The sequence below is a fragment of the Neophocaena asiaeorientalis genome, unplaced genomic scaffold, assembly GCF_003031525.2.
Source record: "Neophocaena asiaeorientalis asiaeorientalis breed wild unplaced genomic scaffold, Neophocaena_asiaeorientalis_V1.1 scaffold273, whole genome shotgun sequence".
Lineage (NCBI taxonomy): Eukaryota > Metazoa > Chordata > Mammalia > Artiodactyla > Phocoenidae > Neophocaena > Neophocaena asiaeorientalis.
Genome location: NW_020171827.1, coordinates 83,264 through 108,680, shown reverse-complemented (window position 1 = coordinate 108,680; position 25,417 = coordinate 83,264). Strand labels below are relative to the sequence as shown.

The 25,417-nt window shown below is 38.4% G+C and overlaps 1 protein-coding gene across 1 annotated transcript in view; it reads right to left on the bottom strand.

The window, feature by feature from the left end:
- CDKAL1 (CDKAL1 threonylcarbamoyladenosine tRNA methylthiotransferase) overlaps positions 1-25,417 on the bottom strand; it is a 624,055-nt gene that overhangs the window by 570,465 nt on the left and 28,173 nt on the right. The window lies entirely within an intron of this gene.

Sequence of the window (25,417 nt, the reverse complement as noted above, 5' to 3'; positions counted from 1 at the left end):
CCCAAAAAAAAAAAAAAAAAAAAAAAACAGCCTCTCATTATGCAGAAAGGTTTACTTTTACTTTCTAAATAATCAGTATGTTTTGTTCTGTTTAATCTTAGCCTATTAAATGTTACATGAATATGCGGTCTCAAACACTATACTAAAAGCTCCCACCTGAAACAACTGAAAAAACATGCAAACTATATAAAACAATAGTTTTTAAGATACTGAACATCACACTGTGAAGGACAATGAATGACCCCTGAGAGAGGGGATACAAATGAGATGGGTTCTCAATTGCCCCAAGCTTATTGCCCTCCCAGAGTTTCCAGTCTGAGTTGTATTTGACCAAGACAGTCCAGAGGAATCCAAATTAAGAGTTAAGGGTCTGGGGAAACCAAGGTTTGCTATGATTTGCAGGACAGAGAACTGGAAAGAAGAAAGCTACAAAGCAAGAGAATTCCAGAGGTCTGCAGAAGGTGCTCTTCAAATACTCAGCTGAGTATCAAGAAATGCAAACATGTGAGGAAACAAGTCAAATTTAGGGAAAGAATAATCTCTAAAGAATGGAGGTTAACAGTGCCCAAAGCTCACTCAGGGTTGGGAATAATGCCTGTTCTCTCCAGCCAGATGGAAAACCTTGATGATTCATGGGACACTGGGTAGAGTACACAGAAGGGTCTTGCCTCAGCAAAGCCTTTGACCAAGCATGGTCATGCTCAAGAGGATTAAACTGCTTCCAAGTAACTTAACTGGATCCCATAACAAAGCTCAAGAATATTTACAGGAATACGAAAATACCCACATCCAACAAGGTAAAATTTACAATGTCTAGCATCTAATTAAAAATTACCAGGCATGCAAAAACTAAGAAAAATAAACCCATAATGAGGAGAAAAATCCACAAATCAAAACTGACCCAGAATTAACACAGACATTACAATTGGCAGACAGAAACATTAAAAAGTTATTATAACTATATTATATATGTTCAAGAAATTAAGCATAGACCTGAAAAACCAAAACCAAAACCAAACCAAAAAAAAAAAAATTGAAGCTCTAGAGATTAAACTATCTCAGCAGCTCTGGGTTCTTTATCTGGCAGAGTGACTCAAACATTCATTCTTTTTATTTCTGGCTACAACACATGGCATGCAGGATCAAGTTCACTGACCAGGGACCGAACCCACGCCCCCTGCAGTGGAAGCACCAAGTCTTAACCACTGGACTGACAGGGAAGTCCCCAAACCTTCATTCTTTTTTTTTTTTTTTTTTTTTTTTTCAAACCTTCATTCTTAAAAGATCTGAGTCATTAATCATTCTGTCCTCTTTTGGATGACATAGTTTTCCATTAACCTTTACTACTGTGAATAAAAATACTAAGAGGAACATCCCCAAAATCCCCTGGATTCCAGATTTTGTCTCCTTGACTCCCTAATATAACAGTAACCCAATTTCCCCTTGGTAATCAAGAGCGATCACTCCGGCGAGTAAGTTAGCCTCTTTTTTCACCACCTGTTGGTTCAGTGGCACAAGGACCCCAAAATGGCCAAGTAGTAACTGCATCTTCCAATTCAGTGGAGCTAGTGTTGTTTCCCCTAGTGGAAACATTCTCCCCTTGGAGACTAAGATCTCCAAAATAGCAGAGTTCAGTGTTCCTAAAACAGGTAGCAAAAGTCCTACAAGTGTGTTATTAGGTATAACAGAAATGCCCCTCTCACTTCAATCCTTGATTCCCAGAGCCATGAATTCTAACTATGAGAGAGACAGAACCATATAATTCAAAGTATATATTGCATCCTATAATGCAGAACCCCATCCTTTCATAGTACTGTCTCAACTGGTGCTGCAATGGAGTATTCAGTAAGCCATTCCACCTTTCAATTAGGTAAGCCACTTTCAGGTAATAGGGTATGTGGCAAAACCAGTTAATTCCAAGGACAGGAGCCTATTCTACACCTATGTTGCTGTGGAATGAATGCTCTGATCAGAAGCAATGCAACACAGAATGCCATGACAGTGGATGAAGTATTCTGTGAACCCAGATGGTGGTGCTGGCAGAAGCATTATAGATGAAAAAGCAAATTCATATGCAGAATATGTGACTATTCCAGTGAAGATAAATCTTTGTCCTCTCCATGATACAGGAGGTTCGGTATAATCAACCACCAGCAGACGGCTGGCTGGTTCCCTTGGAGAATGGCGCCATGTCAGAGACTCAATGGTAAACCTGCAAATTAGGCGCTCAGCAGTAACATTAGCCAGGTCAGCCTTGTTATGAGAAAGTCCGAACTGCTGAACCATGAACCCTCCGGTCCTGCCAAAACAGCCACTTTTTCATAGGTCAACTGAGCAAGACCCAGGGTGGCTGGAGAAAGAGGCTAACTGACATCCACAGAATACATCGTTTTGTCCAACTCATTAGTAAGAGGCTTCTTTGCAGTAGATGCCCTTCAGTGGGCATTCGCAAGGGAAACAGTCTTCCCAGTCTGTGAATATTCGGAGTGGCCCATCCACACACCTCTTCCCTAGACTTCCTTGTCACCAATCTTCAGATTCCGTTCCTTCTAGGCAAAACATCAGCAACTGCCCGTTAATCCATGTAGGTCTTTATCTCTGGTCATCTCCCACTCCAAACATAGCAGGCAACAAAATATACTGCTCAAAGTTTGCCCACTGATGCCCCTTCATCACTGTCGTTCATGGTTAGTCTTGAGTGGGGCTTTAGTGCTGCAGTATCTACTTTTGAGTGATAGCCAGCATATCATGCGGACTCATCTGTAAACCGGGTTGAAGTTTTTTTCTCCTTTGCTCAACTGATCATAAGGAGGCCATAGGAATAGACTGAAAAAGCAGCAGCAACGACCAAAAGTTGGCACTGAAGGCATCGGAGCCACCTACTCATACAACATACTTATACCTTCCATACCTGCCCGAATTTGGTCTGTTATATACCATTTCCATTTGATAACAGATTGCTTCTGTTCATTCCCAATCTCTGGCCAAATGGGTTAGGCAAAACCCAATTCACGGTAGGAAGCTCAGGCCACATGGTCACGTGATACCTCATGATTACGTACTCAGTCTCAAGCAAGGCCCAATACGAGCCAGGAGCTATTTCCCCCAAGAATCATTATCTGCAGAAGAGGGCATGGATGTGCCTTCAAATCCTTGATGTCTGCACTGTGATTCTTACCAGTGTCTGCCGGGGGGCAAATAATCAGGAGAAAAAGGGAAAAGTAGGAGGGGAAAAAAATCATAGAATACAACCATTGCTCATAGTACCCTCCCCGTTTCCAAACACAGTGGGAACAAATGGATGCCACTCCCTAAATCTATCCCCCTGAGACTTCATCACGATGACAGGACTATAATCCCAAGCAATAAAGGAGGCCCAGAGAAAAGATGGTCACTGAGTTTTTCTTCCTCGCCTTGAGAAACTGGGTGTGACCACTTTCTTCAGATTAGAAAAGAATACAATAAACATGGCTAAAAGGAATTTGCAGTCAAGATGAGAAAGAAGCATCAAGTGCCTCACTGCTCCAAATCCAGCCCAGGTGACTGATATCCCAGGGTGATGACAGAACAAACAGATGAGGCTGCTGGGTCCATCACTAATCTCTGAGAAATAAGGACATATAGAAAGACAAAAGGCAGGTAAGTATTCCAATGTTCAAAGCTAAAATAAATTGGGTAACATGTCCCTTTGCCATCAATCCTCAAAAGACTGTAAATAAGCCATTTTAAAGATGGTTTAAAACCACTTCCGAAAGAAATCACTAACCAGTGAGGGGAAGTCTGAAATCCTGAGGACCAAATAATGTCAGGCTAACCTCACTCCTCCCTTTCTAAGCGTTGGCAGACCTTCTGGAATACCACATGAAGGAGTCTCGCCTCTTAGAAGCTAAAGTGAGATCCAATAAGCTAACTTTCACATTATAATTGAAAAGAAAAGAAATTAAAACTCAGTGGTCATTGGATGGTAGAGCTGGAAAGGGCTTTGAATTTTTGCAAAGGACTTCCCTTATACGATTGACATACAATGGGAAGCAGAATGGGATATGAGAGGAGTTCAAATTTGTGCTCCTGGGACTTCCCTGGCGGCGCAATGGTTAAGAATCTGCCCGCCAATTCAGGGGACTCAGGTTCGATCCCTGGTCCGGGAAGATCCCACATGCCATGGAGCAATAAGCCCGTGTGCCACAACTACTGAGCCTGCGCTCTAGAGCCCACGTGCTGCAACTACTGAAGCCCATGAGCCTAGAGCCCGTGCTCCACAACAAGAGAAGCCACCACAGTGAGAAGCCCACTCACCGCAAGGAAGAGGAGCCCTCGCTCGCCTCAACTCAAGAAAGCCCATGTGCAGCAACAAAGACCCAATGCAGCCAAAAAAATAATCTGCGCTCCTACCCTCAGTAGATACTTATCTTTAGCAAATTACTTCATCTCTTTAAGATTTAACTTTTGCATCTACAAAATAGTATAACAATGCTATCTACCTCAAAGATCTCTTTTGAGGATTACATGCAAGTACCTGTAAAGCTCTTTGCCCCGTGCCTCTCATATGGCAAGCCCTCAATGGTACACTGGCTGCTGTTACTAAACTGACTGTCAGCAGCCCTGGTCTGCAGCAGAACTGCGAAATAAACTTTTGCATTAGGTCTTCCTAGCTCCTTTCTCGATCATACCTAACCATCTGGTAGCCCAATAATAATTCTGTATAACCAATAAACAAGTAAGGAGAGTAGCGAAGGAAAAGGTGCTGAGCTAAACAAATAAGACCTGGAATCCAACCTGCCACTAACTAGTTCCATAACTTGGCACACGTCCTCCATTCTCTATGTGCCTCGCTTTTCTTAGCTGTATTATTACATGTGTCAGTTGAGTGCTGTCAAGAGTCCTTTCCTCCATTACAATTCTACAGTGCAACAAGCACAAAGCAAACTTGTAAGCTCCGTGTTATTAGTATACCTGTGCTTGATGCTCCCAGATTTTTGCTTATGTCATCATCTTGATCCCCATCAACTACCAGCTCACTACAGAGAAGCTCTGAGCACTCCCACTTCTCCAAGGACAAATTTAAATCAATTCTCAGGGTTTTTCTTTTCCTTCCATTTACTAAACCCAAAACTTTAATCACCATTTACCATTCTCTCTCCAAAAAAATGTTTGCTCAAACTTAATAAATTAATGTTTGAGGAGAGCAAGCATTTATTATCTAAAAGAAAAACTAACAATCATTATGATATTTATTAGAGGGACCCCAAGTAGTGCTACCCCCAAGTGATCAATGGCATTGGATTAACCCACATTAACTCAAAATTAAACAAGTTGCCACCATTTGCATTTAATTACGTGTTTCTGCTCTTTCTCAGAGGTACTGAGCCTTCTATAATCATGTACAAAGCATTCATCAATAACACAGGTTTTCTCAGAAATCTGACCTAAGTGTGGGCCACAGGAGGAGCAAGTCGGGAAGAAAAGTGGAGACTGAGCAAAATGCCATCCAAGGGAAACTGCCAGTTCCCTCAAGGGATCCAGGAACAACGTGACTAAGAGCAGGACTGTTTATCATTCAGCACACCCACCACAGAATCTGGGAACAAAAAAACATACCAGGTTTCATAGAGGCATGCCTCACTTTACGTAACACACGTCCTAATCTAATATTGTACATAAAGTGAATTTTACAAATCTAATATTTTAAATACACTAAGGGGTGCACACTAGCCAGAAATAATGTACAAATAATGCTACAAAATATTTTACATTTATATACCCATCCTTTCAGGTTTCTTTGGACATCATTAGATTTGTTCAAGGCAGCCAAAACTTAACAAGTAAAAGTAAATATCTTGACTATTATTCAATTACCATCTTATTTAAAACTTATTTTAAAAGGCACAGAGACTATTCATAATAAAAGGAGAAAAATTTTAATAAAATTGTATTACTTAAGGACCGATGTTTGTTTAGGCACTACCTCGAAAGTGATATCATCCTAAGGTCCTACAGATAATGACTTCAATGAAATTGATAGGATCAAACTGTTCAAATACAGAGGCCTATTCAATGGCCTGACACCCTTACCAATATATTTACAGTAGGTTTAACAGATGGAGAAAGGTAAAATAAGAGGTGTGATTTTCCTCTGCCTTTGCAAATCTCAGGCAATCACTGTTCTAAGAAGTAATCAACCTTTGTAAATAGCCAGGAACTTCATCTGAAAAGATTTATATAAGCTCACTGCCTCCAGTAAATCATTACACGTGCACACACTCATTCAATATTTAATAAAAAGAATCACCTTCTCTACACAACAACAACAAAAAAGACTAAATGTTGGCGAAGTTGTCAGTTAACACCAGAAATAAAGGAAGAGCCAACATAAAGAGAACAAAATTAGTGTAATTTCTTTCAAAATTATAAAGCACATCAAGCCATAGTACCCCTCTCCTGAATGATCTGCCTACCAAGATCCACACAGAGAGGATTTGACACAGCACAGCTTCTAGGATTTGAAACATGCTATCCACCATTTCCAGTATGAAAAGACAAAAACTGTCAGACATGTTTCTGACACTGTGACATGATACCACAGCTAATTTCCAGAAAAGATTGTCAGTAAACCAAATGTGCTTAGTTTTTCATCATGACAGTCAGAGCTGCACATGCTACATAAATAAGGAGTTAACATTTTGCTCACTACACCTTAAGCTATCCAGGAGACCAATTTTATGCAAATTTCCATCAACTGTAAATGGAGTTGGGTTAATAATCATAGGTCTAGATTCAATATGCAAATTAGATTTGAATACCTGAGACAGAGTTATCCTGAGAACGCTGCCTGTCACAGTACCTTTTTATTTGGTACACACTATAGTCTTTCATATCCACAGCATTTGAACTCTTAACGATATAGAAAGCTGAATGAACAGAATCACTATGCAAATTTTACCAAAAACTCCTTTGAGAAACACAAGTAACAAATACAGGTGGTAATATTTGTATAAAGCACACAGTGTTTGCATGACTGAGTAAGTTTGCATAGGATGGGTCAAACAGAAACAGTTCCAGAAAGGGTAGGTCCTCTCCAGGAACTTTCTATTCTGAAGACGAAGCAAACACGCACACTCAACCTGAAATAACAGGGGAGCAGAGGGTGACACACATGATTGAATGAACTGATTTCCAAGTATAACACTGTGACTTTGTTCTTTCCAAGTTATCACCTAACATTTATTATCTATTACCTTATATGTCTGGACTTCTACCTTTTTTAATGTGACAAAGACATGTATTTGTTTGCATTTTTGAAACTATGGAAGGATACACAGAAACTAATCAATGTTTTCACCTGGAGAGGATATGAGACCAGAGCAAATAAGGAATTCAGATAGGAACATACCTTTGCCTGTGAATCTTTTTATGTCTTAGGTATTTTAAACTATGTAAAGATATAAATCATACCAGAGATTAAATTAAGAAAAATGTAAATAAAATGATATGACAATACCCCGCAGTAGCAGAAAATACCTTTTTATTAACTGCAGAAGTCAAAGGTGGAATTTTAGCATTCCAACAGACTGCAATTGAATTTAGGTAGACTCAAAAGCATTAAAGACACTTTACAATTATAGTTTTATCATCTAAAAAACTCAGTAAGTTCTTTTGTTATATACAAAAGCCCCAGAGAATAAAAGCAGAAATGCCATTGTTTAAGTGTACGAAAAATAAATGTCCCCTTTCATCTTCCGGAGGCAGAAATCTTATAGCATGTAGTAAATATGTTTTAATTACCTTTATTCTCAGTGCTAAAAACTAATTAATTATTAAGAGTTAATAAAATGAGCTGTTTGAAATGTTTAATTTGATTCTAGTTTCATATGTATGTTTTAATGAACACAGCAGACATTTCTCAGTGGGCCACCATTTATGAATTTAAAACATGTGTCTATGCTTGTGACAGGAGGTCAAGTCATTAATGACTTGCTTCAGCAAGATGTGTCAGACACACAGAACGTGCCATCCTTAATGCAGAAGTTCAAACGTAATCTCTCTTCAAAAATGGCTGTAACCTATTTTTCAGTCATCACTGTACAGCCCTCAAAATCAATATTAAGCTCAGTAAGCTGAGGTTCCAGTTTAGAAACAATTTTGCCTTCTGGGGAGAAGAAAATCAGTATGTGACATTAGCAAAAGCAAATTCTGCTACAAAACTAGCCCACACCACAGCCTTCCCTAGGTTCCAGATTATTCCAACGCTTTTTGTAGCTGTAACCGTTACAAATGTAAGAATTTAAGGAAATGCAACTTCATCTTTCTAACAGTACCTCTGAAACTCATTTAATCCTTTAATGCCTTTACAGTTTTATGTGGCCCCTATGCCGACACTAAAATAAAAGGACTGTGATTCATACTGCAGGCACCACAGTGTCTGCACCGTAACTCCAGCGGTCATAACCACCTCACAACAGATATTACTGGACAGAGAGGAGGAACAGTAGATGGGAGATAAAGGAGGGGGGAAATGTTGGCCCAGCACTCACATCCTCACACTCCCTGGTGAAAGTATAACGATCCCCACCATGTTTCTCTCACAGCCGGCAATTAAGCAACATTTATTTCAATTCTGTCTAAACCCCTGAATCCCAAAAGCATTACTCTTTCTGGAAACTCTCTAGATATCCATTTAGCGGTGAAACATTACAACAGATTCAGGAAAAAGGAAAACAGATATCAGGCAGGGTTTTCAAGAGAAAAAAATATTAATACTACAACTACCAGTAATAAAGTTATGGCGCCCTCCTCTGCTTGTAGATCACTGTAGATCATTTAGATATGCGTCTCTATGCCTCATGACGACTTTTATTAGGTACAACATAATATAATCTTCATTTTAAAGATGAAAACTTAGACGTGAAGTAAAGTAAGCTGGGAGAGTCGCATAACTCTTCAAGGACGAAGCAAGAATTCAGGCACAGATCTATTAAGACTAATAATAAGGACAACAACAATAATAGCAGTAGCAGCTGCCTATTACTCTAGTACTGTTTGCTCTCAACACACTTTTATGCATTTCTCAGTGTCCTAAATATTTTAATCTAAATTCATGTACTATTCATAACAACCATATAGAACAGGCACTATCACCCTACTTAAAGATGAGAAAACTGGGTACAGAGAGGTTAAACAACTTATTCAAGGTGACACGGTCAAAAAGTAATGAAGTGGCTCTTGGACTTAGGCAGACTGTTGCCATGACACATTCTTACCTGCTTTCCTAGACCACCCCTCGGAACGTCTAAAATAACACAACGCGATTCTACAGTCAACGAGTAACTCTGTAAAACTCTAAAACATAAGTTTGGGCTTCGTTCTTAAAATTTCACTGAAATAAGAGAAAATCACCTAATAAAATAATTTTATAAGTATTTTTTGTGGTATATTCTTTTTCTGAAATTCAGTCTCACTGATGTGAACTGGGAGGCTCTCCATTTTCCAAAAGAACTGAGAGGCAAGTAGTGAATAATTTTCTAATCAAACAAGGAGTATTATAGGATCCTGGAATGTTCCATGACAATACCTGCCAAAGGAAACTTGAGAAACAATAATTATTAATTACAGAATTAAAGAAACAAAAACTCTCTTACAAAGAGAGTTTCAATTGGCTTTCAATTTCACTGGCTTTCAGTAAGGGTAGCAATTACATCCAAAATCAAATAGGAAGCAATATGAAACTAGAATGTGTGTGTGTGTGTGTGTGTGTGTGTGTGTGTGTGTGTGTAATACTAAGTATAAAGGAGTAAGCAGAAGCAAACCCATCAATGAAGTAAAAGCCCAACAAAAATATGCAAGATATTATGATACATGTACTTTAACAGCTCTGATTAATGCTATTTACTCTGAACATTCAAAACATATGCATCCGAAAACAAAAGGCAAAGCAAATTTCTCAGGGCAGGAGAGTAGATATTCATGAGACAAAAAGACCACCAAAAGTTTCACGTAGGGCTACCTGAGTGAAAAAATAACAAGATACCTTCTTTGTAGTGAGAGTTTTCATATTGTTCCCTGGACCAATGCTTTTGATTCATAGAAAACCACAAAAGAAAATCCCGTCGTAAGATTTCAGATTTTTCATTTCAAAACTTAAGTGTATAATCCTATAAAACAAAACTGGATAGTAGCTAGACTCAAGACATCTTGATTAATTGAGCTTTCTAGTCTAGACAAGGAAAACAACAGCTTGTTTTTAGGGCTATTATACCTACAACAGAAGCAGCAATAGCATGTAAAATAGACGAAAATATTTTAAAAGGAGATCTCTTCCTATCTCAAGAGACTATCTTAGTAGAGAAGTGGAGTTTGAAAATAATAAACAAAGTTCAAAGCCTAATTTTACTAATTTTGCCTCTGAACTTCTGAAAGACTGCCAAAGAGACCTAAGCAAAAGGGGAAAAAAAAGTTTTAGTGAAAAAAATCCACCTCTGAGCGACCGAAGGGAGGAGTGCTAGAGGGAAAAACCGAAATAGAAAGAAAACTTCAAAGAGATTCCATAATCGAAGATGCCTGGCTCTTGACTGCCTCATCTCAGAGATTAAAGAAGATTTTTAAAGCTGTTCCATGGACACAGAGATCAAACATTTATAAATGTTTATAATTTTACAAGTCCTAAATTCAAAGGTGGGCTCAAAGAAATAAGAGTAACATAGGCAGCTAGGAGGAAAGATGAGTTTTCTTGGGTGACGGAGGGATGCTGAAGGTGACTTTGAGGAATATACTCTTTGGGTTGGAGAAAAGAAAGTATTTTTCAAACACTCATTCATCACCCAGAACACCTAAATGAATCACAACATGCTAGGAAAGGGGTACTAAGACACTGCCTCCGTTTATTTATACTCGATTTTAAAAAGCATTAAATTCATCAAGTATTCACGTAGTATCTATTCTGCAGCAATCCAATATTACCATGTAAACCTAGTTAGCACTTCTCTTTTGCAATGAAAATCTTAACAGTTCAGATTTGTAATTTTCGAAAGTTCACAGACAACTGATGAATTTTACTGTCCCGGTGAGCTTTCTATAGAACCCAATCCCATAATGAGAAAAAGAGGAGAGAGGTGGGGGAAAAAAAAATTAATAATCCCTATCAACAACAGCTTGGAGCAAATCAGCTACTAGGAGGAATGGTCACTATAGGTGCTGATGGAATCAAACAGACATTTCTCTTAACATATTTTTATATGTCAATCTCTTAATTATTAAATAATCAATATACCATTTAAAATGCTAATAGAAAAGGCTGAACTTAAACTTGTCATTATTTTACTCTATTTCTCATCAGTGGACACCACTATATCACATATAATGAGTTCCCTGACGGAAGCAAGAACATTTTATTAATCTTCTTTGTATCAGCAGGGCTCAGCACAGTGCCCACCACACACCGGAGCTTGTGTACTCATCTGAGTTGCCTAAAGGTCAGCATTGCTGAAAACAAGGTAAAACTAAAATATTAATTAAGTCACATAATTTTAATATCTCTTCTAAAATAAGACAATTTTCTATTCATTCCTTAAGGCCTAATTCAAATTTCACTGTTCTATGAAGGTAGTCCTAGTCCTGAGGCTGAAGTCATTACTAATTCCTTTGTACCTATAAGAAGGCTTCACTCATAAGTCAACAAGAGTTTATCACCTTGACTCCAATTACTTATTCATTAACTAAATAAGTTAATGAAGTTGGCTGCGTGCCAACAACTGTTCCAGGCTCTGGGGCTACAACTGTATTGGGACATGAGGCCCCCTGCTCTCACAGAACTTATATTCTAGTGAGGAAGACACAGATCACAAACAAATAAGTCTAACAGGTGGTGATCATTACTCAAAGGAAATAGAGAAAATGAGAGGTAGAGAGAAGGGAAGGATGTTATTTTATATAGGGGAATCATGGAAAGACTCTCTGACAAGGTAATATTTATTTGAACAAAGCCTGAAATGTAAGATCAGAACAAGTAGATACCTGGAGGAAGAACATTCCACACAGAGGGAACAACAAGTGTGAGCACATACTTGGTATGCTCAAAGGAAAAATTAGGATGACAGTGGTAGTAGGAGATGAAATCAGAGAAATAAAAAGGGTTCAGTTCACCTAACATCTCAAAAGTCATGATAAAAACTCTGGCTTTTACTCATGTGGTTATTTATATTTAAATTCATTAAAATTAAATAAAATTTAAAGTTCAGTTCTTTGGTTGCACTAACCAGATTTCAAGCGCTGAATAGCCAAATATGGCCAACGGCTGCCGTATTAGACAATGCTTTAACCACATCAGACAATGTAAAACAGAACAGTTCCATTACTGCAGAAAGTTTTATTGGACAGCATTGTGAAATTTGAGCCGAAGAGTAAAATAACATGATATTCAAAGAAGCTCTGACTGCTGTGTGGAAAACAGATTGCGCGGGTGAAAGCAAGGAGATGAATCAGGCAACTGCTATAATCTAGGTAAAACACAATGACACTGATTTAGAGCAAGATGGTAGTCTAGGTGGGGGTGATCAAAATGGTAGGACTCTGGATGTCTTCAAGGTAGAGCCGTCAGGATTTGCTGATAGATTCAATGTGGGGTGTGAAAACAGAAGTAGTTATCCTTGATTCCAAAATTCGGGGCCCAAGTAACTGAAAGGACATAGGTAGATTCCTCGTACTGAAATAGGAAGACTATGGAGGGGCAGATTTGTGGGGGAGATTAGGAGTTTTAAACATGTTAAATAGACACGTCTATTAAAAATCCAAGGTCAGGCTTCCCTGGTGGCGCAGTGGTTGAGAGTCCGCCTGCCTATGCGGGGGACACGGGTTCGTGCCCTAGTCCGGGAGGATCCCACGTGCCGCGGAGCGGCTGGGCCCGTGAGCCATGGCCGCTGAGCCTGCGCGTCTGGAGCCTGTGCTCCGCAACGGAAGAGGCCACAGCAGTGAGACGTCCGCGTACCGCAAAAAAAAAAAAAAAAAATCCAAGGTCAAATGATATAAAGCAGAGAGTTCAAGGTTCAAAGGCAAGATTAGATTCAAAAATATATATTAGGGAAGTGTCAGCATACAGAGAGTACTTAAAAGCTGAGGCGCTCTATAAAATTCCAAATTAGTACAGGTGGGAAAGTAAAACAAAGTACCTTGGAGACACTCCAACATTTAGATACCATAATAATGAGGATAAATCAACAAAGACGACTGACTGAAGGAACAGCCAGTGAAATGGGAAGAGAGAACCAGTAACCAAGACAGAGTGGTGTCCGGGAAGCCCAGTCAGTGTATTTCGAGAAGGAAAGAGTGATCAGCTATGTCAAATGCTAACAGATAAAGACTACAAGGACAAAGACGTGACAGTTGCATTTGGCCATACAGCGGTCACTGATGAACTGGACAAGAGTACTTGTAGTAAAGGGGCATGACTGGAGTAAGTTGGGGAAAGTAGGGGAAGCAGCAGGTATAAACAACTGCTTACAAGGAGTTTTTGCCACCTACAAAAAAGGAAGAAGGACATGGAATAGTTGGAGAGAAATACGGTGTCAAGGAAGGAGACTATTTTAAGATAGCATGTTTGATGATAGGAATGATCCAGTAAAAAAGGGAAAATAATTCAACGGAGGAAGGAGAAAACTGCAGGAGCAATGTCCTCAAGCAGGTGAGAGGGGGTGACTGCATAGTGATTAGAGATGGCCTCAGACGGGCTCATGGACGTTCATCAAGGGCAGTGAAGGGACCAGAGCCTATAGGGAGGTGAAGCAAATTCATGCAGGTAGGTGGATTTGGTATTGGGAATGTGTGAATATTCTCTTCTGATGGTTCTAAATAGTTATGTGCCTCATTAGACTGATAGCTTTTCAAAGGAATGGGCTGTGTTTTAGTCATCGTCGTATTCCTAGCACTAGCAAGCTGGCACACATTAAATTATTCAAGAGTTCTACTGAACAAATACATTCTTGGAACTACTTAACTACCCAGGAACCTCAGCTTAAACCTTGACTTGCGCAGGACTTTCCAGTCCGTTCTGTACCGAGAACACTTAACATTACACAGAAGAAAAGGGGTCACAGCTATCACCAAACCGCAGCTTACCCCCCTCCGCCCTCCCCACACGAGGCCGATGTTCCAGGATGGCGGAGGAGGACTATACGCATTTCCAGCCCAAATGTGCAGAAAGTGCCTCCTGCCTGTTGGATTAAAATCCCAAATGGCGACGACCCACTTTTATTTCGACTGACCCCCACCCCGCCCAGACAGTGTTCTCTTTACTCAGAACAGACCAACAGGTTCTACTTTCTTAGAATATAATTGAGTTCCTTTGCCTTTAAGCATACTATAGAGTGCCTTCCTCACCGTGACTAAACCCAGCTCCTGTGTGGTCTTTCCCCTCCTAGCCTCCCGGACTTATAGACACTACAGACCCCTATTTACAAAAAGCCTTTAGAAATTATACAAAATTTTAAAATAAGAATGAGATTGGAAACCAACTATATAAAATGTAATAAAATTTCCTGAGCCCCTTTCTAAGAGTAAGGGTATTGAAAACAAATCTCAAATGTGAAATATAAATAGTAACATTAAAAATAAATTAAAAAAAGGAAAGCAGCCAACATTACTGATGTTCATTAGAGGGGCAAAGTCATATCCCCTCTAATCTGGAATACATCTGACTTGTTTCCTATAATTGCTTTCCTATCTTAAAGTAGTATTTTTAATAAAATAAATTTAGGCTTATTAAACCTGTTAAAACTTGACAAAGATAAAATAATATCCTCAGTCTCTCAAAAATTCTGTAAGTAGCTCAAATTGTTGAGAGGAGTCATTCTCTGCCGCAAGCCTGCTGAAACTAATTGCGGGGGGGAGGGGAAGCTGTGACTAACAAAAGTGCCTGATTAGATAAGATAATGCAATACATCTACTATATCTAGTGCAACAATACCATTCACTATAGCTAAGACTCTTAGCATTTCCATTATAAAAACCTGTTTTTCAATTCTGCCACCTGCCATCCATTAAAAAAATTTTTTTTTCTCCCACAGCATTCAAGTGTTGATCCTGGAAACATTCTACCACCACTCCTACTAAATGTTTTTGTCCTTTAGATTATCATGCAAATATTTTAAGAGTGCATTTTGTCTTTGCACACTGCACAGTTCTGATTTCAAATATCAAAGCCGTAATGTGCAAGCGAGGATCACAGGAACATTCATTCCAGAAATACATCAATATGTACTGGAGGTCAAGTTGGTAGAATCTTAGGCGATAGAATATTACTCCAACACCCGAAACAGGAGTTACAGATATTTATGGTTCTGAAGACATCAACAGTGATAAATGTTCTTCATCTGACAAAATGGGGGAAAAATCTAACAAAGTAATATGAAACAGAAAAATGTACAAATAAAATATCAGGTGAAAAGAACCAAATTCATGGCAAGGAAAAGCAAGTATGCAATGGTGAAAGTTCAGTAAGAAAAAAGTGGGCTAAAATACAACCTAGCCACTCTCTCCAACAGGTGTTAGCTTTCTTCTAAAAAATGTCCAAATGTAAGGCACAGTTTATTTTTCCCAAAACAATTATCCCTCAGAAAGGAGAAAACAGTTTTATACTTCTAATAAACTCCCTACCAAGTATTTCTTTTTACCAGGAGCTCTTATTCTCTCCACCCCCTTATCCCGAGATACAGTATCACTTGGAGAAGACATTACCCTGAGCAACAGGATCCCTGGAAGCCTAGGGAAGTCACCTGAATCGGTCAAAAGAGCTGCAATGGATTTAAGCCTTACTTAACTCCTGGGGATATAACCTGACACTGGCAAGTATTGGATTTCACTGTAAACAAGTCTTTCAAAGACAAATTTTTTACAAAGCATTATAATAAGTGGTTACACTTTAGAGATCAACATATATTCTTCTCCAGGAGGAAAGAAAAAACCAACTGTTCTTTAATTATGAGAACAGGCACCAGGGAGAAAATTTCCAGGGTCCTCATCACAGATTCAAAATATGTTGGATTTCAAACAAGTCGACTGGAAGTGAAGTCTTGAAAACTGTGTCAGACGACTCAAAAAGTGATTTAGGGAGGGGTTAAAACACCCTTATGTTCAAGATGCCCTCGAAGTGTTTAAATACAATTGCTTCATGAAAAGCCAGGGGAGAAAAGCAACATTTAAAAACTACTTCATATAATGCAATTTTAAATATGTACGTATAACTTAATATAAGGATGACAATTTCATCTTCATTCCTACAGTTTATATATTCCAGTTAGTCAAAACACTTTATTTAATCTAGTCACTGGGAAAACTGGGGCATCGCCTTATATTGGAATCATACGTATTTGCCACCTGCGATAACTGAAAAAATAAAGACAAGGACCAAATCTTTTCATTTTTAAAATCATTTCCCTCAGCACATAGCACTGTATCTCATAGATATGTTGAACAGTTAAGTAACATGTTAAAATTTACTTCACATATATGAAAAGGTCTATATAAAATGCCTTGTGAAAGAAACAATCGGAGTATTTTATCAGTTAGATTACATGAAGTACTTCCTTCCCCCAAAATAATTATAAATTTGCAGTATGTCTATTTTTGAAAATACATTTATACATCTGTATGCACATGTTTTTTAAAAAGGACTGGGGATGTGGTGCTGGGCTTTCCAAACCCAGGGTCTGCAAGACAGCTCTGTTGTATTTTCCCAAGAAGATTTAGTATTACTTTTTTGAAAACCATGATTAACATGAAGTTAATATATATGTAAAGCGTTCAGAATAATTCCTAGCACACAGTAAAAGCTAAGTACATTTTAGATATTACCATGAATTGCTAAACCAAAACTGGGGTGTTAAAGGCTGTTTACTGACTTGTACTTTACTGCAAAAGGCAAAACCTGCAATTTCATGATATTCAGTATAAATCATTCGTAAGTAAAATAAAACCCAAACTGGAGATTGTACTTCAATGACTGCTGCAGGCACTTCGTACTGGCTGTAAATCTGCTCAAATCTGAAGGTGCTACAGCAGCTGCCATTACTGACTGTCACACTACATGGGTCACTTTAATACCCACATTTTGTGAGGAACAGCATTAAAAATGAGGATTAATGAAACTTGTGATAAACTAAGAATTTAATATCGTGTATAGAATTTTTCTTCAAATTTTTACAAACACTCTAACCCAGGGTAAGAATCCTGGCTCCACCCTTAGGACTTATGTGACTTTGGTCCAGTCTTTTAACCTCTCAGTGCCTCAGCGGCCTCATGTGCAAAACAGGAATTAAAAAGAAAAAATTCACACTTTGCCCATTTGTGAGAATACATGTAAAGCAGTTAGGACAGTGTCTGGCACATAGCAGGTATTATGTAAGTGCGAGCAAAACAAAACCTACACATGAGAACTCAAAGCTGGACCTGATAAAACTCTGAACAGAAAGAACGGCATCATATTATTATGAGCATCTTTGAAAAGTCTTAACATGACCACTTTTCATATATACAAAGGCTATTTCGTTGCAGTCATGAAAGGGGAATCTAAGCTGCGCTACTGCACTGCTTTCTTTCCTACCTCATGCCACTTTTCCATCTCCCTTTTATGCTTTTCCTCTTGGTTCATATTTTAGCTCATCAATACCTGCCATTAACAGGTCCTGGTCCTGTGGAAAACAATTAGAATTTTACAACACAAGACAGTCCTTCACCAAATAGGTCTGCCACAGAGAACTAAACAAACACATAACCACAGAATGCAACTGAATAAGATAACGCATGCAAAGCACTTAGCATAAGGGCTGGCACTCCATAGATGTGAGCTGTCATTAATTCTATTAACAATACTCGTTAAAAAGCATTACTCAATCTCTCAGCTTTAAGGTAAAAATAAATTTTTATTTGGTTTTTAGTGTACACATTTTGTTGTCAGAAGCAAATGGAATTTATATATGCAACAATATGAATTTCAGAAACATTATTTTGAGTAAAAGAAGCCAGACACAAAAGGGTACATACCATATGATTTTGTTTGTATGTCTCCCAAGAACAAGCAGATAGTATCAGAAACTGCCTGCTACAGAGGGGAAGAAAAAGGGAGGACCGATTGGAAAGAGGCACAGCAAAAGCTCCTGGGGTGATGGAAATGTTCTCCATCTTCTTTGGGTGGTGGAACATGGATGTACAAAATGGGAAACATTTTTTAAACTGAACGCTTAAGACCTGTACATTTTATTGGATATAAACTATACCTGAATTTTTAATTTAAAAAGCAAATACCTCCTTGTAATTGAGAGTAGGGATGTTATAAACATAGGTGATTTCGAGGAGGAAAGATTAGAATAATTGAGAAATTTGCAGTCAAAAACTTACGAGTTACGGCCCAGGGAGGACAAATACATGTATTTATTTATTCTTCGCGTTGAGAGCGCACCTCCCATTTACACGCACCTCAGCCATCTCCTATTGTCTCTCCCAGCTCTGAGCGCTGGCTCATTCTTCCACTCATCTCAGAAAGTTTGCAGTCTCTGCCTATACTACGATACTAACAGAGTTAACAAAAAGAAAGACTATGAATACTCAATCAAAATAGCTATGTTTTTATTAAATAGACCAGCAGCTGTGTGAGCAGAGACTTGTAAATGCATCTGTTCTACAGGATTTTATGTTTAATTCAATTTGTTCAAATCAGAGCAGCAAGGCACTATAACTATGGGCTAGACAAGGAAATAGTTTTGCAAAAACAGAATCCTACATGAAAATGGCATTTGTTAGAAAAGAACTGCACCTATTCATTCATTCACTCATTCATGCAACAAGCACTTACTGAGCACCTATTCCATCCCCATCATTGTGTGTGGTGCTGGGAACACAAAGGTGAAGCCCAGCCTGGCAGAGGTGACAGACATCTGAACAGATGGTCATAATACACTGGCGGGCTCATAGGCCTGGGGTAGCACTCTGAGAGCACAGAGGAGGGGAAGACTTCCTTTAAAGGCTGGAGCTTTTCTGGAGTAAACAGGCAGAGAGAATGAAAAATAAACTCCCACCTAACCCCACTCCATACATAGGGAGCTTTAGCTGTACCCATAATGTTTTCTTTCTAAATCTGGGCTGGAAGTACATGGCTGTTCTGTATCTTATTCTTTTAGTTTTTTTCTCTGTCGACTATTTTGTAATGAAAAAATTTAGTGTAATCCACCAAGTAGTGCCTGTAGACTTCGAAAACCTTCCCCACCAGCAGCTCCTTCTTCCACAAGAGACCGCTTACAGTTGCCAGGGTTAACTACTCTGAAGTGGAAGTAAATGGGGAAAAGAGACAGGCTGAGGAGTTCTCTAGTGATAGCTGTGTGTCAGGCCTGGAAAGGCACAAGGGGTGTGTAGGACATATTCCAATTTCACTTTATATAGCCACAGGAAAAAAATGGGAGTATATACCTTTGCCATAGAAAAAAAATGGTTCATCACAAACAACTAACTCTATTCATTCTGATCTCTCTTCTCTCAGCAAACGTTTACTGCACACTTGCTCCAAGCGACATCCATCCATCCGAAAGCAAGCTCCTGCCTCCCAAGCACCTGCCATCCAACAGCAGGGGTGAGTCAGGTGTGCAAGCTCCAGGAGTACAACAGGTAGACTCTACAGTAAGGACTGGCGAAGATACAGCGTAGGCCTGAGACAGGGGACAGGGGCAAACAGCAGGCACTAAGCCTTACTATACTGACCGTCTTCACAGGCCACACCAACTAACCCTGGGAATCTTGCAAAAACATACGACAAGGAAATAAAAACTATTTTTAATTCTTTTAATTATTAAAAATTAGTGTTCCTGTGCTCCAGAATACCTGATATTAAAGGGTATGAAATGTTCAGTAATGATGCAACAACACTCATTGTCCTCCCGCTCCATAAACGAGCGGTAATGACATCATCTCACTAGCTCCTCCCCACAGGAAAAACTGACAAAGTTCTAGAACTCACTGTGAAGTTCAAGGTACCACTCTCATGCTGAAATAATACTGCCTTAAGCCAAAATGACTGATGGGAATGTGCTAGAGCCTTTAAGCAAAGGCAGACTTTTCTTGACTGGAGTGACTGTGTAATATGTTTACATGGATAATATAACTCAGTTACTTTTTCTTCTTTTACTGTTCTCATAAACACTAAATTTGATCAGTCTTCAAAACAGTTATTTGGAATCTTCATTTTTCCATCCTAAAAAAACTGTTTAATTCAAAATAAAGTCAATCATAACACACACACACACACACACACACACACACACCTCACATATGTATAACTAAGTGAATTTAAGGTACTTTTGAGATTAATTTTTTTTAACTGACTTTCCTCTCCTTCTGCCAACCCTCCTGTAATCCAATATGCTATAAGAATAATGCCACTGCTTATACACCTCCTTCTTCCTACACTTGAGAGTTTAAAGGTAAGGGGCAAGACAGGTTTGCAATGTTTTGATATAATGTGTTGCCATGGAAATGACTGGCTTGTTCCTTATGAAGCACCATGACCTCATTGCAAATGAAAAAGGAATAGGATGATTTCTGAGGATTCAACTCAGAGAAAAATTAATAGCTAGGAAAAAAAAAAACCAAAAACTGAAGAGACAGTCTGGAAAACATTGCAATGTCAAGAGTTATACTGAAATATTTTCAAAGAACTTATAAAAGCCTGACCTCCAAAACAGGAACCCTGTAATCAAAAAGGAAGATATAATATTAATGTGAAGATAAACCATTCAAATAACATGGACCAGTGGTTTCTAAATAAATACATTACACCCTCAATCTTGATAGACTTTGAGCAAAATCCTATGACTTTCTGTGGGTACATTATAAAATTAAACCCACGCCATACTTTTCCCTTCCTAGAAACAGCCTGCTTTTTCTTTTTCATTTCTTTTTTTCCTTTTTTTTTTTTTTTTTTGGTGCCCCTGTTTATACAGCTTATCCCTTATCACACTGACAAGACTGGGAACCACACCAGATGGTCCCCCCAGACATAATTCTAACAGGTTTTTTGTGCAAACAAAAGATAAAGAAGGCTACAGCAATGATTTACTGATATCTAAAGTTGAAAACTGACAAAACACAAACTGCTTTTTTCTTACTGTTTGAACTGTTTATCCTTTAAACTACTAAGATAGATATGGCCAAAATTAAATATGATTTCAAACTACAAAACCAAATACCCAGCTTTAACTGCCATTAAGTTTTGTCTTTGAGTTACCAAAATGTCCTAAATCACATTTTTTAAAAACAATGTCTATCATTCCCTTTGTACTGGCAAAAGGGGAAGAAATTTATAAATTTCTGACTTATAAATCTCACTTAGTTGCTGGCTATGAAATAAACTACTCATCTGGATTTTTCATAAGCAAAGAAAATGCATTTGAATTGAAAACTCCAGAATATTTTCCCCAAGAAGAGCTAAAGAATGAATTAACTGAACCAAATCTGGAATCTTGGCTGTAGAACTAAAGTCTATTCTATTTCAAAATAATGTACCAAGTGAATATAACACAAAACCAAATGGAAAGTGTCCCCCAAATTACTCATCCTTCAAGATTAAAGAGTGTTTACACACCATAAAACAGAAGCTCCCTCATGACAATCTAATTGCAAAGAGCACTGTTTTTACGGTATACCTGAAAATCCAGCAAAAGCCCCAAATGATAATATATAATGAAACTGACAAGCATCTGAAATAAACTACCCAGACATCAAGCAAAAATACACCAGACAGACCCACAGGGCTCTTGTAATGTAGGTCATGACTGTCAGACCATAGCAAAAACATGGTGACCCTTGATAAAAATTAACCTTGATTATATGTAATCATGCACATATTTTGCTCTCAGTAACCAGCCCTCTGAAGTAAGTCCATAAAGCTGCAAGAAGTGGATATCAGAGTTGGCTGGGCACTATTTTTCACCAAAGAAAATGTCTGTCTTGTCATCTATCTATGGAGGTATAGGGGTAGCTTCAAACAAAATAGTCCAAGACCTCTGGGGCCTCCAAACATCTTACTTTCTGAGAGATCTTATTGCTTCAACAAAATGCACTTACTCTATAGTGTGTGTGTACAGATGTCTAAGACTCCATAAAAACCTACACATGCATACGTTCTAGCTAAACTCCTTAACCTTCTAGAGGCAGAATATGTCTGTTTTTTTGTAGAAAAATTATAAAAGTAAGCAAATTAAAATCAGATCAGGAATAATAGGCCTGATCATATAATCTCTTACACCATCTCTTTTTGTAGAAATCACTAACAAAGTCTCTGGGAGAGAGGTGGTGCTAAAATGCTGACTTTCCAGTTAATCCAAACTCATATAACCTCTTACGAAAACTTACAGGACAAAAATTCCCCACGCAGCAGAACAAAAAATGAGCATGTTCACATGGTACAGACACTTTATCCACAGCTAGTTAATTCAGGTAGTGACAGCATAATACTCAACGAGCCAGTGCTGTAAATCTGAACCAGCCAGTCACACTGCCTTCTGCAGCCACAAGGCAGATGTTTACTTCTGCCAGCAGCCATCACACGTGAGAACGGAAAACAGGACCCAGTGAAAGACTGTGCTCAAATCGGTGCAAATCCACGACCACTGCAAGAGCGGCGGGTCACAAAGGTCACGTCTGTAGGGCATACATCATTCAAGGGAAACAATAGGTGTTCTCTGTACAATGCTTCCAAATCCAATCTAAACCCACTGTACCAGGGGTAAAGCACAGTTTTCTGATGTAGGAATATCCAAGATCCAGGACACTAAAACTGTACGAAGTGTAATCTAACAGTTGTTATTTGATGGTCTGTGCCCTAAACCAAATATTTTATTTATTTCTGAACAGAAAATTAATTCTGTCGGACACAGAAGAAATCTAATTTTGACTTTTACAGCCAAAGTATGGCATTTATTATAACTCTAAGACTAAATAAAAAGCATCATGCTGATGTAAGAGATAAAATTTTAAATAAATGCAGCGTATTTTCTTTTAACACATATTAGGTTCACTTCCATCTGCCATCTTTTTGGAGGATGAAAAACTCCCTAGCTGAAATATGTTTGCTAATAAATATAACTTGAGATTTTCCTTTGAAATTAAGCTGTAAAAGTGTTATGAAAACTGTCTTGTTTGCAGACGGCGCCAATCACATACTATTCTCATTATGGTCACTATACACATATTCTTAATATATAAATAACAAACACTGACAAGCAAGGTAAAATCATAACAACATTGGATTCCACAATGGAAATTTTCCATCTGAAAAGGCAGGTCTAACATACTTTTCAAAAAATGCAAACAGGAAATGTGCAACAGTGAGTTGTGCAGTGTGGTCCTTAAAATCCTGAACTCACTAAATGTCATCATATTAGTAGGAAACTCTGGCTACAGGCTAATTTAATACTTAAATGTTAATATAATTTTCCCATTACTACATCGGCCATGAATGTTTTTTTAACCAATAAAAGGTCAGAAAACGGCGCGTAAGGAAGAAAAGAAAAATCCTCCAGCAATATCCTTGATACATAAAGTCATAAATATGCATTATTTCCAGGCCTAGTTTATTAAAAATTACTATACTTTCAAAAATGTGTGATTTGAGCAGAAATAAAGGGAGGAACTACGTTAATAAAAACAAAATCTAAAAATAAGATAACTGAAATTAGGCTACTGTCTTGCCAGGCATGAATATATAAAACAGTGTAATTTTATTTAAAACATGCAAAGACTAAATCCTAAAATAATTAATTTCTTTAGCCACCGCAAGACAAGTGAGTCACAAAAATAGCAATGGATAAATCTTGTTACGAATACTATAATGTGGACCTGTATGTATGATACATGAAGTATAAGAAAGCACGCAGCATTTCTATGTAAACTGCTTCTGAAGGATTATTATGGAATGCACACACTGACTGAACTTAAAGTGCTCGGGTTTTAAACATTAATTTACTTTGACTATGTGCATGTCAAAATGAAAGATTGCTGTCTGGATCCAGACATGGCGTATTAATATTGAACACAGGCATTCACTTCAGGTCAGTAGTCACTCCAAGTCGACTTCAGCAGGTGGTAAAAGTAATGTACTCATTAAAATGTATGTGTTACGAGGTTATCTCCACAAAACAGCTCTCAAATAGAGGTAGCCTTGAAACTGAAGCATTAGATATGCTAGAACCAACCTCTAATTGTCGTAAGTCTGGAGAAAATTGAACTTACCCTAGCTCCCTAATAACCAATAAATTTAGTTGCTTTCGTCAGTATCTAGGGAAAAGTCAGAGTTTAAAATTCCACAAAGCTAACCTGGCTGCATCCAACAGAGTTAAATGCTCTTGAACCAACCTATACAGACTAGAGTATCATTTTAGATCCAGAAGCCAAATATGGGAGTTTTCTTCATTTTGGATGTCTCAGTGTATTTCTTAATTAAGTAGAAATTCACTCCTTTCGAGACGTCCCTGGTGGCACAGTGGTTAAGAATCCGCCTGCCAATGCAAGGGACATGGGTTCGAGCCCTGGTCCCGGAAGATCCCATATGACATGGAGCAACTAAACTACTGAGCCTGCACTCTAGACCCCGCGAGCCACAACTACTGAGCCCACGTGCCACAACTACTGAGCCCACGTGCCACAACTACTGAAGCCCGCGCGCCTGGAGCCCGTGCTCCGCAACAAGAGAAGCCACTGCAATAAGAAGCCCACGCACCACTATGAAGAGTAGCCCCTGCTCGCCACAACTAGAGAAAGCCCATGTGCAGCAACGAAGACCCAATGCAGCCAGAAATAAATAAGATTAAATCTTAAAAAAAATTTACTCCTTTCATTTCAATTAACTCTATTCAAATTATTTTCCCCTTCTGTGAGATAATAAATTTCAGTTCTCCAGACTAAAGGCATAAAGCTCAAGACACTAGAGCTGACTCAAACCAAAGAGATTCCCCCCACCCCCGCCGCCCAAAAAAATTACATCTGACCTTCAACATATACAACAGTGTAACTACACCCTAAAAGCTCAAATACGTTTTTTTAAATTACTTTCCAACGTCAGGGATAAATCTTTTCCATTTATACCTGGCACACCTAAACTTAAACAAGATCATTCTCTTTCATTTCTCTCACTCCTAAGTCACCCAATTATTTCCACTAACAGATAACTCACTTCTTCATTTTAATAACCTTTTTAACGTATATAAACTATCGTCTTTACAAGTTGTTCTTTTTTCCCAAAAAAATACTGATCCATTTTGTACATAAGTAAGCAGACAGGGTCCCCAAATTTGTAATTAATCATTTCAAACTGCTTCATTTACTCATTATCCACCCAATTACTAGATAAGGGAAGAACGGGGAAAAGACAGGGGAAACAGAAGTCTTCTTA